This window comes from Theropithecus gelada, chromosome 14 (genome assembly GCF_003255815.1).
Source record: "Theropithecus gelada isolate Dixy chromosome 14, Tgel_1.0, whole genome shotgun sequence".
NCBI lineage: Eukaryota > Metazoa > Chordata > Mammalia > Primates > Cercopithecidae > Theropithecus > Theropithecus gelada.
In genome coordinates this window covers 111267522-111281665 of record NC_037682.1, presented here as the reverse complement: position 1 = coordinate 111281665, position 14144 = coordinate 111267522, and the positions used below count along the sequence as shown (strand labels likewise).

The window sequence follows — 14144 nt, the reverse complement described above, 5'->3', positions numbered from 1 at the left end:
GCTCAGTATTCTAACAGTCAGCAGAGATGGGCTGCCTGGAGAAGAAGTGAGCTTCCAGTCACTGGAAGTGATCAAGCAGAATCCAGATGAGCATTTGACATGGATATGGCAGAACAGGTGAGGAAGGAGGGGGAAGGCCTCTTGCAAAATTCCTTCCTGAGAGCCTGGGAATGTGTGAGTAAACCCACATCTCCAGGCACTTGCGTGGGCACAGCCTTGCACGCAAATGAGGACACACGTACAGGGGCACACTCTCTGCCCTGGCATTGAGGAGCAAGAAGAAGTGTTATAAACCAAGCAAGCCAGCACCCCCACCTATGCTCTCCCTAGCCCCCAGCCAATTCCTGTGTGCACACAGGCATCCAGGTGGTGAGCGGAAGCTTTGAGGGTGGTACCAAGTATTTATCACTCCTAGCTCTCTTTTAACGGGTACCAACTGCCAGCCACACCCCAACCACCACAGCCCAGTTATGAGGCAGGGCTGGGGGCAGGAGGCAAGAACGGGTTAGATAGTAGGGTGTTCGTTCTACTTCTGATGTGGGTGGACTGATATGGAACCTGGGAAAGTCCTGGCCTCCAAAGATCAGGGTGCCCAGAATTCAGGTGTTGTGGGAGGGAAGGCCTTTGCCCATCACGGAGGGAATCAAGCAGGCATTTGTAGAAGGGCCGGGCACCCCACCTCCAGCAAAGGCTCAAATTCAGCTCCACCTTCAGGTCCAAGCAGCTTCCTTTAGGGGTAGGATAAGAAGAGAGATTGCGGAAATCCTTCCTGCCTAAACTCTCCTGCCCTGGCCTTCTCCTCTCCTCGCCGCACCGTGCACAGTCTCCAGCCCTCCTTCCGCTGGGAGCCGCGCCCCCATTAGCCATTCCGCGCTGATAAGCTCGCGCGGCCGCATACTCAGACCCTCCCTCAGCCCGCGATGCATTACTGCATCTGATTTGTCTTTGCAGCAGCTGCCACAGCAGTTCTTCCTTCCTAACAATATTGGCTTCGCCTGATATTAAAAAGGGGCCGTAAGTGCCACCGAACATCTTTGCTGGGGAGAGGAGACCGCACACTAGGGGGATGGGGAGGCGGGCCCGCCCCGAATGAGCCTTTTGCTGCGGATTCATCCAAAGGCCGATGGTCCACTGGCAAAAATTAGGCAGGGGGTGGGGCGAGGGGTTAGGGAGGAGACGAGAGCCAGGAGGGGGCGAAGAGACGACATCCGGGAGGCGGGGCTTTCCCCCACGCTGGCGCGCCCAGCCCTACGCCCCCTCGCACCCCTGCTCACCCACCCCCGGGCCCTGCGGAGTGACAGGCGCTGCAGGAGGCGGGGTGTGCCTGTGTGTGCCTCTGTGTGTGTGTGTGCGTGCCTCTGTATATGTGTGCTTGTGCCTCTGTGTGTACCTGTGTGTGCCTCTGTGTGTGTGCCTCTGTGTGTGTGTGCCTCTGTGTGTGTGTGCGCCTGTGTGCGCCTCTATGTGTGCGTGTGTGTGCCTCTGTGTGTGTGTGCGTGCCTCTGTATATGTGTGTTTGTGCCTCTGGGTGTGTGTGCCTGTGTGTGTGCCTCTGTGTGTGCGTGTGTGTGTGCGCGCGCGTGTCCCCCCAGCCTTCCTACCACAACCCGGCCGCTCTTCCCAATCAATGGCCTCTTTGTGGAGGAGGGACTGGAACGACGTGTGCGGGGGAGGGGTGGGAGGCCGCCTCCTGGGCACCCGGCGCTCCCGACCCAAGCTGACAGCCGTGGGGCAGGGCTCCAAGTACCCCAGGAAGAGTACACTCCCCCGAGGATCTCCACCCTCTGTGGACCTAGAGAATGGGGCCGACAGAGGCGGTGGGTAGAGCCTCCCGGACTCTGCGCTATGGGGCAGTCGCAGGTCCCACACCGGAAAGCACCGGGACGCGCTCTCCCCGGCCCGCGACCGCTAGGTGGCGCCGTGCCCGTCCCGCCTCCAGGAGGCCCCGCAGGGTCCCGGACGCCGAGGGCACCTGGAGGCGAGCTGGGGAGGCGGAGAGGAGGTGGAAGCAGCATTCCCGCAGTCTCATTCATTCGTGCATTTGTCCATGACCACTAAATTGGACAGTCGGACAGAGGGACAGGTGCACATCCTTCTCTTGAAGGTCTAAATGCCCAAACCTCAGAGAGACTAGAGAGACACCCCACAGGAAAAGTGAATCATGCCAAAGGCCAAGCAAGAGGTATATCCAGTGCACTAAGTTCAGAAACAACCGTGGAATTCGACAGCACAGAACGCTGAGATGGGTTATCTTGACCATTCTGTGCCAGACCAATCAGATGGGGGAGAGCCATTCATTCCCGCCAGTGCCAGGCCCTGGGCTGGACTTCGGACACTAAATTGTGACCTGTCCTCGGGGAGTTTATGGACTAGTGGGGGAAAAAGAAATCAGGCAGATAACTACACAAATAATTCCCTAGCTACAGCTGTCTTGCACATGCACAGGTATAGAAAAAGGGAGGAAGAGTCAACCCTCGCCCTGGGTTGCCTGCTCCAGCCCTAACTAGGGTTGGAAGTAGGGGTCTTTGCCTTATGAAGAACACAAATCACTTCCTCTTAGTTCAAAATAGAAATAAGAGCAGTGGTCCAACATCTGAGGCACAGTCAAGGCAAGAGTGACCATTTTTCGGGGGTAAACTGGGGACCACAGGAAAAGAGCTTTGAGACCAAGCACTTAATTCTATGTGCAGGGCATGGTGCATGGTTACTTCTTTAACCTTTGGTCCACTCTGTGGAGTGGATGTTAAGCCTACTTTACAGAGGAGGAGACTGAGGCCCAGGGAGGTAAGAGACTGGCCCAGAGTGCCAAGAGCTAGTTTATGACAGAGCTGGAACTGGACCCTATAACTGCCTCAGGCCCAAGTCCCATACCTCTTCTGTTATAACAGCCTGCCTCTGGGACCATGTCTGGATGCCCTGCTAGGGCCAGAGCAGTAGGGTGGAGGGAGATCAGAAAGAGAAAGGGGCTGGGCAAATGAAGAAGCCTCCAGATTGGGGTCCTCGTCACCACTCCCAGCTCATCACAGCCAGCCCTTTCTCAGCATCTCCTGACCCAAGCACCACCCGCTTAACATTCTGCTCAGTTTCCTCTGTACTCCGACTCCAAATGTTTATCAACACATGCTGTAATGTAATCAGCTCCTGGGAAAATACACACCAGGTAATGGATGCTGATAAGAGTGTCAAACAGATGTCCCTTCCCTGCCCCTCCCTCCCAGCCAGAGCTGGCACACCCAGGAGGCTGGGGAGGCATCTCTTGCCATGCCACCCCTCCAGCCCTGGCAGTGGAGGCATTCCTCCAGAAGCTGCCCAGGCAGGCGACAGGGCCTGACCCTGTGGGGCCCAGCATTGTGCCAGGCACTGTGCCGTGGACTTTGCACACCTCACAATAGCACTGTAAGTTTGGTGTTACTATTCCCATTTTGCAGATAGAGAAACTAAGGCACACAATAATGATGAAACCAGAGTGAAGAAGTAGCAGCATCAGAAGCAGATTAAGGGGCCATCACTCCACCTCTCCATTCATCATCAGGCCACCTCCCCACTGAACATGGCCCTTCGAAGGAAGCTGCCCTCATTACCTTTCTAAGTTGTTGGATCTAAGGCCTGTATGGACTTGGCAGGTCAGGTGGTGGAAGGCTTGCAACCTGTTCCTCATGTCTGGCCCAGACAGGTAGGAGACAGGGTCCTGAAGGCTCAAGTAGAAGCGGGAGGCTCCCACTAGGCATGTGGGAGCAGAAGGGGATCCAAGGGAAGGGGAGAGCCTTCTTTGTCTTTTTCTCCTCCCTTTTTCTCAAATTAGAGCTTAAGGACCCACACATGGACCTAGACAGAGGGGAGAGAAAGTGCACAGAGTTGAGGACAGCCCTGATGGAACAGGATCCCCCCACCCTCAGGACCTTCTAGGACCAGCTGTCTGAGGCTGGGCAGTCCTAAAGGAAATCGGTATTTGCTTTTCCCTCCAACGTAGTCAATTGCTCCTTTCATCTGACAGGGGGTTGTAAATGAGACTTTATGGGATTTCTAATGATGGCGGTTTCCCTTTATCAGCCTCCAATTCCCACTTCTCAGCTGGGGTTGACTCGGGGAAATGTTTTGACCAGGAATCAAGAATCTAGCAGGCCCCTGCCCTGGCTGCTGCTTTCTGTAGTGAGGGCTGGAAGTTGTCAAATAGGCATGGAAAGCTCACTACCGAGAAGTCAGATCTGAGTTTCAGGCCACCTCCCAGATGGCGAACTTCACCCCTCTGGCTTCTGTTGCTTCAACCGTAAACCTGGAGTAATAATGCCTGCTCCACCCACCCGTCTCACAGGACTGCTGCGAGGATCAAATGAGATTACAGGCCTGAAAACCCTTTGAAAAATATGAAGCAATCATCCACCTTGGTTTTGCTATTATTATTATTGTGGTGGTGATTGTGTGTAGGTGCAAATGGGAAAGCACATTATGGCAACCTGCATGTCTTTGTGAGTGAGCTTGTTTGTGTACACGGAAGTGTATGTGTCAGTTTGTGGAAAGGTGGAGCTCTTGTGTGTGCACCTGGGTTTAAAGAATGTATGGGGCAATGTGTGTGTGTCTTGTGAGTGTGTCAGTATATGTGCACATATTAAAGTGTCTTAATATAATAATAGCATGTTAAAATAGAATATAATAGTCCTATGTGCCAGGCATTGTGCTAGACACTTGATATGGATGCTCCTTTTTAACTCTTGTAATGTGTTTGTAAAGACATGAGAAGGGGTCTGGGCCAGTATAGGTGTGCTGGCATCTGTGTGAGGCTGTGTATAGAGCACTTGTGACATCCATGTGTCAGTGGTGGAGGGGCATGTCTCTGATGAAGGTAATGGCATGTAAAGTAATGCAATGCCTATTCATCTAATCTAGGTAGCAGGGAATCTCTCCATGTGCTCACCTGAGTTTCAATGAAAGGATGGGCATAAATGTCAGCGAATCTGAATGTGTGTGCGCATGCATGTGTGTGCATTCGCATGCATAGGGGCGCACACCGGCCTCCCTGTTTCTAGGCCGATTAGTATAATTGTTTGTTAATCATTAGCTGCCTGGGTTGCGTGAGCCCCCGGCATGCCCTGAGCGCCATTGCCACGCAGCCATCAAACCCACACAGACACACTGTGGTGACAGCAGCATGTTTGGGAGGGAGTGCCACTCTGCTCTCTGGAGTCACAGTCTGTACCAGGCAGCAGACCCCTGCCAGGGGAATGTCCAGATTGACTACACCAGGTTTGGAGCTGCAGAAGCATTCCACAGATGGGCTAGGCTCAGAGCCTTATAGCAAGACAGACAGAGCCCAGAGGACCTGGGCCTAACAGGCAAACCAGTGCCTGGACCAGGAATGCCATCTGAGCACAACACAGGTTGGGGCTGCTGAGTGGCCAGGTATAAAACACGCTCACTCTGCTACAGCCCTACCATGCACGGCTCCCTGCCACCCTCAGGATAAAGTCCAAACTCCATAATGCAGCACAAAAGCCCACATGACATGGGCACGTGACTCCCCAGGCCCTCTCTCACACTCTCCTTTTGCACCGCACCAGCCAGACTGAACGAACTACTCTCAGTCCTTCGGAGCACCCAGCCTCTGGGCCTTCTTGCTGCCTTCTCCTGTGCCCGATTTCTCTACAACATAACATCCCTGGCCAGCCAGTCCTCACCCCTCAAGGGGGCTCTACTCATCTCTGCAGGAACACGTCCTGACCCTTCCTGACCCCTAGACTAGGGGAGGGTCCCTGCCCACCTGACATTCCCGAAGTCCCTAGCTTTCCCTGCTGTCCACTTCCTTATGGATCCTTGCCTCCCCCATTAGACTTGGGTCCCAGGAAGGAAGGCAGCGTGTTGCAGCCGTTCACAGAATATCCAAATGCGTGGCACAGATCTGATTGTAGGTGGCCCATACATATTTCTTGAATGAATTATTGTTAAAAGCCAGTTGTGAGAGACCAGTTGTCTTAAGCTCTCCATATACAAATCATGGTATCCATCCAGACAGGCTCTTGGTCTCTCAGATCTCAAGGCTGGGGAGAAACACCCCTTTCCCCACTCCCCTCCTCCATCCCACCCCACCAGTGATAACCATCATCCTCAACAGGTGTGAAGATGGCTTACACAATGCTTTTACAAAGATCCTGGGAGTCGCCAGTGTCATCTTACAAGTGAGGAGACTGAGGCTCAGAGAGGTATTAATAGCTCATTAACAGGGTGACCAACTTGTCCCACTTTGCCCAGGACCTTCCCAGTTTTAGCACTGAAAGTCCCGTGTCCTGGGAAACACCCCCTCTTTGGCCCCAGGTAAACTCCAGGTTTCATGGTTAGTAAATGGCAGGTCCAGGACTCAAACCTAACTCCAGAACTCCTGGGCAGCATGTGGTCTCATGTTCCTCAGAATTCAGTTACCTGCATGGGCATTTTCTACCCTCAGGATGTCACCTGCAGGCCACTTGGCAGCCTCCTGGATCACTTCTTTCTAGAAACATGTACTCAGGACATACAGGGCATTAATATTAACCTAAATCAAATATAATTCGAAAGCTCATTTCTTCAGGAAAAGCACTTTACATAATATAGAAAAAAAATTAAATCTATTATTAAAGTAGCCTCATAATGATATTTAAGTAAATTTTAAATAAGATAAAAACTCTTTACCCACAAATTATTTTCATTTCTCCATGTCGCCTTCACATTTTCTCTGTATAAGTGTGTATTTTTACAGAGTTATAATGCAGTCTAGGGATAATGCTTGTTCTTTTCACGTCACATTATAGAAGTCCGGGTTGGATTTTCCTCATTTGGGATTCTCCATGTCATTAGCATCAGTCATTAGCCCAGATCACAGGGAGTCTGGGCTCAGGACTGCCTCCTTCCCAAAGCACTTCTTCTTCAGCAGGGATTCCTAACTCAAGGCCCCAGCTGGGCTTCAGCAGGTTGCCATGCAAACACTGTCCATGTGCGTATGTGCAGTTTTCAGGGAGAGACACAGCGCTCATCGGATCCCGAAAAGGTCTGAGACCCAAAGAGTCAAGACCCACAGCTCCACAGCCCCAGCCTCACGTCCCCACTCCCAGGCAGGCGTCCACCATGAGCTTTTTTTGCTGGGCTTGGGCTGATCCAGGAACTCTGCTCTTCCCTAACAATACCTTCTATTTCTTGGTTTCCACATAACTTGCAAGAAAAATCTGGTTCCTCTAGACAAGTAGTCCACCCTGATAATTATCCTGACTATAACACCCATCCCTGGATATAAGAGCATCATCAAAGGGAGGACAGTGTGGGTGGGAGGTTGAGTATCTTCCTTTCTCAAAGCCCTTTTCCCTTTTGTCTTTCTACATAAGGTATGCTCCACACAGAAGCTCCACTCCGTCCCTTCCCATCTTCATGACCTAAGCTCTCTGGTCTATGCGGACCCTGGATGAAACCCTCTTCTCAGTATCACTGTTGAGTTTTTAGTGCTCCCATCCCTAATCAGGAATGCTGCCTCTACTCACATCCAGAATTCTTTAGGATTTGGGATGTCGTGATTCACAGGAGTATATTGAGGGCCTTCTGACCAGACACAGGGCAGAGACCAATTTCCCTTCTTTCTAGAGAGTTGGATGGTTCAAGATGGAACTGGGGCCTTCCTACCACCGCTCAGAGCTCAGCCCCAAATGCCATGCAGATCACTGGGACACCATGGCCCACAAGGGAGAGGCTGGTGTCTGCTAACCGTCTTGGCAGCACTTCAACACAGTGGATCATTGGACTGGGGAGTGGGTGCAGCTGTGTGTAGTTGCTCCATCCCCAAGAGCAATGGCAGCCAAGGCTCTGCAGTGATCTCCGTAGGAATAACAGTAATTAAATGTTGCTAAGCGCTGTGGGATACAGAGGCACCATCATAATCACCACAGCCACCAGCGTGATAATCATAGTAATTAGGTGCTGTGGCTTCCCATCCACCCTGGGAGCACTGCCTGAGGTGAGGTTGGCCTCAGGTTAGGGCAAGAGGGTAGCCATGCCAGGTGGGTCCTCTTTGGGGTTGGCTAAGGCTTTAGCCATACTTTCTTCATGAGATTCCTCTTCCTTTCCTCTCCCCTTGCCCTCAGCCTCAACTGACACCAGGGTGAGCACTGGGGACACAAAAGGGGGTGACCCCCATCCAGCATACCACTCCAATATATCTTCTCCTATTGACAGATTTCAGGGGATCAGGGAATCTTGGGGAATTCTTAATGGGGCTCCTCTCACATCAAAGTGAACTTTATTAGCCAATTTATGAATGACACAGAGGGGCCTGGGACATGGCTGGGAGAGGAAGTCATTATTGTATTGACTTTGGGCCTTTTCCAAGCCCAACAGCTGCCTCTCTGAAAGAACCTGTGGAAGTCAAGGGAGGGCTCAGAGGAGAGTTTCCTAGGGATGGCACCTTCCCCAGGGCTGATCTTTTGTCTAGTTGCCCCCTCATGCCTCCAGCCCTGAGGTCAGTGAGAAAGGTGAGCCCAACGGCCTGCTCTTCAAGTGGGCTGTCATTCCTGCAGTTATCAAGTCTCAGGGCCAGGAGGGACTGTGGACTCACTGCATCCATGCTCCATGCCAGGGCAAGAAGCCCATGCACAGCATGCCTGATGAATGGGCCTGCAGCCTGAGTCTGAAAAGTGACTGGGAGGTCAATCCATTGTCAATCAACTAAGATCCCTCAACAGTCTTGCCTAGACCAAACTGAAATCTACCTCCTCCAAAAATATGACTATTGGTCCTGACTTTTCCCTATGAAGACACATAGATGATGCTTGCTCCTTTCTCCCTGTAGATTTTGGAAGCTTCGTAGTCATACTCCCCTTAACACGCCCTTTGGCTTTCTCAATTGTGAAATCTGAAGCCAGCTTCCAACCTCTCTCTGCAGATAACTTCAGCTCCCACTGTACTGTAATGACCTTATTATAAACTTCCACCTTCACTACTCCCCACCAAAACTTCTACCTTCACTATTCTCTTCACCTTCCCTCCAGGCTCAGAGAAAGATGGGTCTTCTCCTTTCCAAGGCTGACCCCTTCCCACCCTCAGTGCCCCCCAACCCAGGGCTTGCTCCATAAACGACAACCTATTTCACTTCTTACACTTGCTTCTCCACTCTCTCACTGTCCACTAGCTCTTTTCCTTCTGACTACAAAATGCTCAGTAGTTTCTGATGAAAAAAGAGAAAATAAGCCTCTTGGTCTGTCTTGCTAAGCCTCTCCAAGCTTCTCATCTACCTTGCTCATTCCATCCACCACCAAACTTCTCAAAAGCAGAGAGGACACCTGCTGCCTCTGATTTTTCACCTTCCAGTTGCTCCTCCTCCCACTTTGATCTGGGTTCAGCCCCTGCCTGGTCACCAACATCACTCTCTCAAAGGTCACTGGTGGTTTTGCCACTGCTTCCAAAGTCCCCTTCTGATCCCCACCTGCTTTCTGCGGCATCAGATACTGTTAGCAACCTCCTCCTCCTCCTCTATTAAATCCTCTTCTCACTTGGCTTCCATGACAACCCTCTCTCCTCAGTCCCCTCCTCCTTCACTGACCAATCATCATCTGTCCATCCTACCCACGTTGTTGCCAGATTCATCTCCTGAAGCACAGCTCTGACAGCTCCCAATAAGTGCTCTGTTCAGAAACCTTCCATGGCTCACCACTGCCTGCAAAAATAAATAAACAAATAAATTAATTAATTAACAATAATGGAGTTGTAAAATCATGCAACTATATGTAATTCATAATATACAATAATCTGTCAGGTTTTCAAATCTTTTTAAGCAGCAGAATCTTCAGAATCCATTAAGAGATACCTTTCTCAGAAGCCCAATTTTCAAGCACATGAAAACACATGCTCTTTAAATGTGACTCCTATTGAGCCCAGGAAATTCTAGGGTTTCCAAAACACAACTGGAAAACCAGTGAACAAATTAAACTCCTCAGTCTGCAGATGAGATAACTGAGGTCCAGAGAGGGGAAGTGATTGGCAGAAAGTGGCCACAGGATGTGAGTTAATCAACACATTTTCATTACAGCCTATCAGGTACCAGGCATGTCCTAGGTGCTAGAGATATAGCAGAGAACAAGAGCAACATGATCCCTGCCCTGGAGGAGCTGACAGTCTAATGGGGAGTGAATCAGGCACTATAAACCATCACTAAAGTGGTCCCAAGTATTCAAAGCCTATAGCAGGGGACGATTGGAAATCCCAGTGGCTCCTCATCGAAGCCTCGGAGCAGGGTGAGATGAGGCTGCAGAAGCAGGCATGGGCCCTTAGGCATGGGCCCTTAGGCCTTGTTGAGGACTTGACACTGGTCTCAGAGTCTGGCAGGCCAAGAAGTCATTCCTGGCATTGCGACTTGACCATCGGCATTTGAAAATAATCCACTGCTAAATGTAATGTATCCTGGATTAAATTGTGGAACAAAAAATAGACATTAGTGGGAAAAAAACCTGGGGAAATCTGAATAAATTCTGTAGTTCAGTTAATAGTATTATACTAACACTAATTTCTTGGTTTTCATAGATGTACCATGGTTCTATAAGATGTTAACATTCAGGGAAGATGATTGACGGGCATATGGAACTCTGTACCATTTTTGCAACTCTATTGCAAATCCAAAATTATTTCAAAACAAAGCTTGTAAAATATATGTAAACCATTTTCAGAAAGGGGAAAACTGGATGTGGGGAGACAGATGACAATCATAATGATGACTAACACTTAAACAGTTTTTCCTGTACACCAGGCAGTGTTCCATGCACTTCACATGTTTGGCTCATTTAATCCTCACAACTTCAAGAGGTAGGTGCTGTTATTTCTCCCTGTTTTACAGAGAAAGAACCTGAGCACAGAGAAGTTAAGTCACTTGCCCAAGGACACACAGCTATTGGGTGTCAGAGCTGAAGTTTAAGAATTCCAGGCAGAGGCCGGGCGCGGTGGCTCACGCCTGTAATCCCAGCACTTTGGGAGGCCGAGGCGGGCGGATCACAAGGTCAGGAGATCGAGACCACGGTGAAACCTCGTCTCTACTAAAAATACAAAAAACTAGCTGGGCGAGGTGGCGGGCGCCTGTAGTCCCAGCTACTCGGGAGGCTGAGGCAGGAGAATGGCGGGAACCCGGGAGGCGGAGCTTGCAGTGAGCTGAGATCCGGCCACTGCACTCCAGCCTGGGCGACAGAGCAAGACTCCCTCCTCAAAAAAAAAAAAAAAGAATTCCAGGCAGATTAGCTCTCCAGAGTTCCATGTGCTGGACCATTACATTTTACTCCCCACCTCAGTGCAGACTGGCTATACTGTCAGTATTGTAAAGACCATGAGTGCAGAAGAGGAAGAATCAACAGAATTGGAATATGGTGGTTTAGGAAGAGGTAAGAAGCAAGAGTGACTCCTGGGCTCATAGCTTAAGAGCAGGAACCAAAGCCTGCTTTCCTGCTGCTTGGTCCTGTGTTTCTTCTTGTCACTAAAGGAAACCTTCTGGTCCTTTTGCATTCTGTTTGTGCCTACCTGTCCCTTTCTCTTAGACATCCCTAAAACACAAAACAAACTGGACTGCCTGCTGTCCTAACACAGGTGACACCTCTTCCACCTCCGCGTACCTCCATGTTTTTGTACAAGCTGTTCCTTCCACCTAAGATTCTCTCTCCTGCCTCCTTTGGTCCAAATCTGATCTGCCTTTCAGGGTCTCAGTTAAATGTCCCCTCCCCCAGCAACATTCCCTGCTTGTTTAAAGATGATGAGTGAACAACCATACTATATCACTTACTTGCTTCCATCTTCTCCACCCAACCAATCCCCGGGCAGCCACATCTTCCCCGCTGGCCGCACCCTCTTTGGAAGCTCATTTAAGATCAGAGGATCAAAGAAGCCTGACCTAAAGATGGAGAGGGTGCAGCCGGGCACAGTGGCTCACGCCTATAATCCCAGCACTTTGGGAGGCCAAGGAGGGCAGATCACCTGAGGTCAGGAGTTCAAGACCAGCCTGGCCAACATGGCGAAACCTTGTCTCTACTAAAAATACAAAAATTAGCCGGGCATGGTGGTACACACCTGTAATTCCAGCTACTCGGGAGGCTAAGACAGGAGAAACACTTGAACCTGGGAGACAGAGGTTGCAGTGAGCTGAGATCACGCCACTACACTTCAGCCTGGGCAACAGAGCAAGACTGTCTCAAATAAAATAAAATAAAGATGGAGAGGATGGGAGGGTAAGAGCAGGGAACAAGAAGACATTGGTACATCTGGGATTGCCCCTTCAAACCCATGCCTTCAGCTCCTCAATGTGCCTGGCACAGAGCTGAAGGCCACCACAGTGAATTCAATTCAACCCTGGCCCTTAAAGCACTCAGCAGCCAGATGGCAGATTCCTGGCTGCCACAAACTAAATTTCATAGCGTGTTCCCCAGTTTAAAACCCTCCGGGCATGATTCACCAATCTGCAGGCCTCTCCCTTCCTCAAGTCTTAGGCTCAGCCTACCACCAGTCAACCCTTTGTGGGCCCCTGTTGTGGGCCCCCTACTCCCCTAACTATTGCTTACCTTCATTCCTTTCCTCATGCTGACCCTCTACCTTAAATCCAGTGTCTTTTATGTCTCTGCCCTCCAGCACTTACCTTGGTCTGATAGATGACTCACAGAGACCCTGTGTTCCCTTCCCTGAAGCCTTTACACCAACCGCACCCCGGGCTAAACTGGGTACTTTTTCTGTGACCCACCAAACCCACACAATCCCATATCAAATATTTGTTTACAACATCCGTTTCTATGTCTGTCTTCCCCCTCCCCCTCAACTAGATTGAGTTCCTTTAGGGCAATGATAATGTCTCTGTATCCCCAAGCCAGGCACTGTGTTTTGATACAAAGAAAGCCCAGGTTACATTTGTTACATGTAAAAGACCATACAGTGAGTGGGTGAGTGTTCATGAGAATGCCAGATCTGACTACTTCAGCGAGAAACCGAGACACTCCAGGGCCGGAACCCAGACAGTGGGAATATGGTGCTGTCTTTGCCCCTTCTACAGTGAAGAACCAGAATTTACATGTTATCAGAAACAGCCACTTCCCCTCTGCTCCTGCCTGCCTAGAGGGCTGGGCAAAGGGTAGAGGGAGCCGGGTCCCGCCAGGGTCTGGGGAGAATTCAGCTCTCCTTAGTGGCAAACTCTGTCTGTCTTCCTCCCCCAGGGGAAGGGGATGGGGATAGAAGGACCAGAGCAAGGGGAACAGGGCAGGCCTGGAGGGCGCAGTCGCCTTGGCAGAAATCCTACCACACCCGGATGTGGTGGGTGGTGAACGGGATGGGGCGGAGAGTCCCTGCCCTGCCAGGGACACTGACTGGACGATCCACTTTAGCGGGAACCCCACAAATCTCTCAAAACTAAGGTCCTGGAAACTGGAGGAGAGCTCGGTTTCAGGCTCTGTTTGGGCAAGTGCGGGGCGCGGGGTGCTTCAATTTTTGGGAAAGGAACCCCCGAAGGGAGCAGGGATTAGAAAAGAAACTCTACAAGAAACCTCAGTGGGCCCGTCTCACCCACTCAAGCCCACCACCGACTTCTCTGGCAGCTCCCCGTCGCCCCGCGCACCGCTGCCTCTCCGTGGAGCCTCCAAGTGGTGCAGAGGAGAGGGATCTCCGGAGACGGTTCTGTTGCGAGCCCTGCCACGTTCCGCCCCGGGCGGAACTCTTCTTTGGGCCTTTGTTTCCTCGCCTGTGAAATGGGAGCAGGGTGGGAGCAGAGGACTTACAGAAGCCCTGCCAGCTCCGACGCTGCTAGCCGGGATTCTCCATCCCGCCCTCTCCTCCATAGCCGTCCCCAGACCGGTCCTAACTCCACCCCCACCCCCCGCGCCTCGGCTTCGCCGGCCGCTAGGGGTCACTGCCTGCCTTTGTCAGCGGAGGAGGAGGGCAGCCCGCGCTCCAGCCGGCTCCCCAGCTGGAAGGCGGCCGAGGGGCAGCTCCCGAGCGAGGGTCCTGAAGCGGACCCCGCGGCCCGCGCTCGCGATCCGCCTCTGCTTCGGTCGGGAAGGCGCGTGCGCTCGGGCTCCGACCGGGCCCCGGTGGGCGCGCATCGAGGCCAGGAGGGGGTTAACGCTAACCCCTCCCCTCTGGCTGACATCACGGGCGAGCGGGTGAGAGGCTGGAGCTCGACG

General features: G+C 51.6%; 1 long non-coding RNA gene across 1 annotated transcript; it reads right to left on the bottom strand.

Moving 5' to 3' along the window:
* Nucleotides 1-3729: 3729 nt before the first annotated feature.
* On the bottom strand, nucleotides 3730-13770 carry LOC112605747. The gene is made up of 4 exons (XR_003115560.1): nucleotides 13549-13770; nucleotides 9574-9664; nucleotides 6412-6523; nucleotides 3730-3825 (listed from the first exon to the last, which is right to left on the bottom strand). It is a non-coding gene; the product is annotated as an uncharacterized LOC112605747 (long non-coding RNA).
* Nucleotides 13771-14144: the final 374 nt, after the last annotated feature.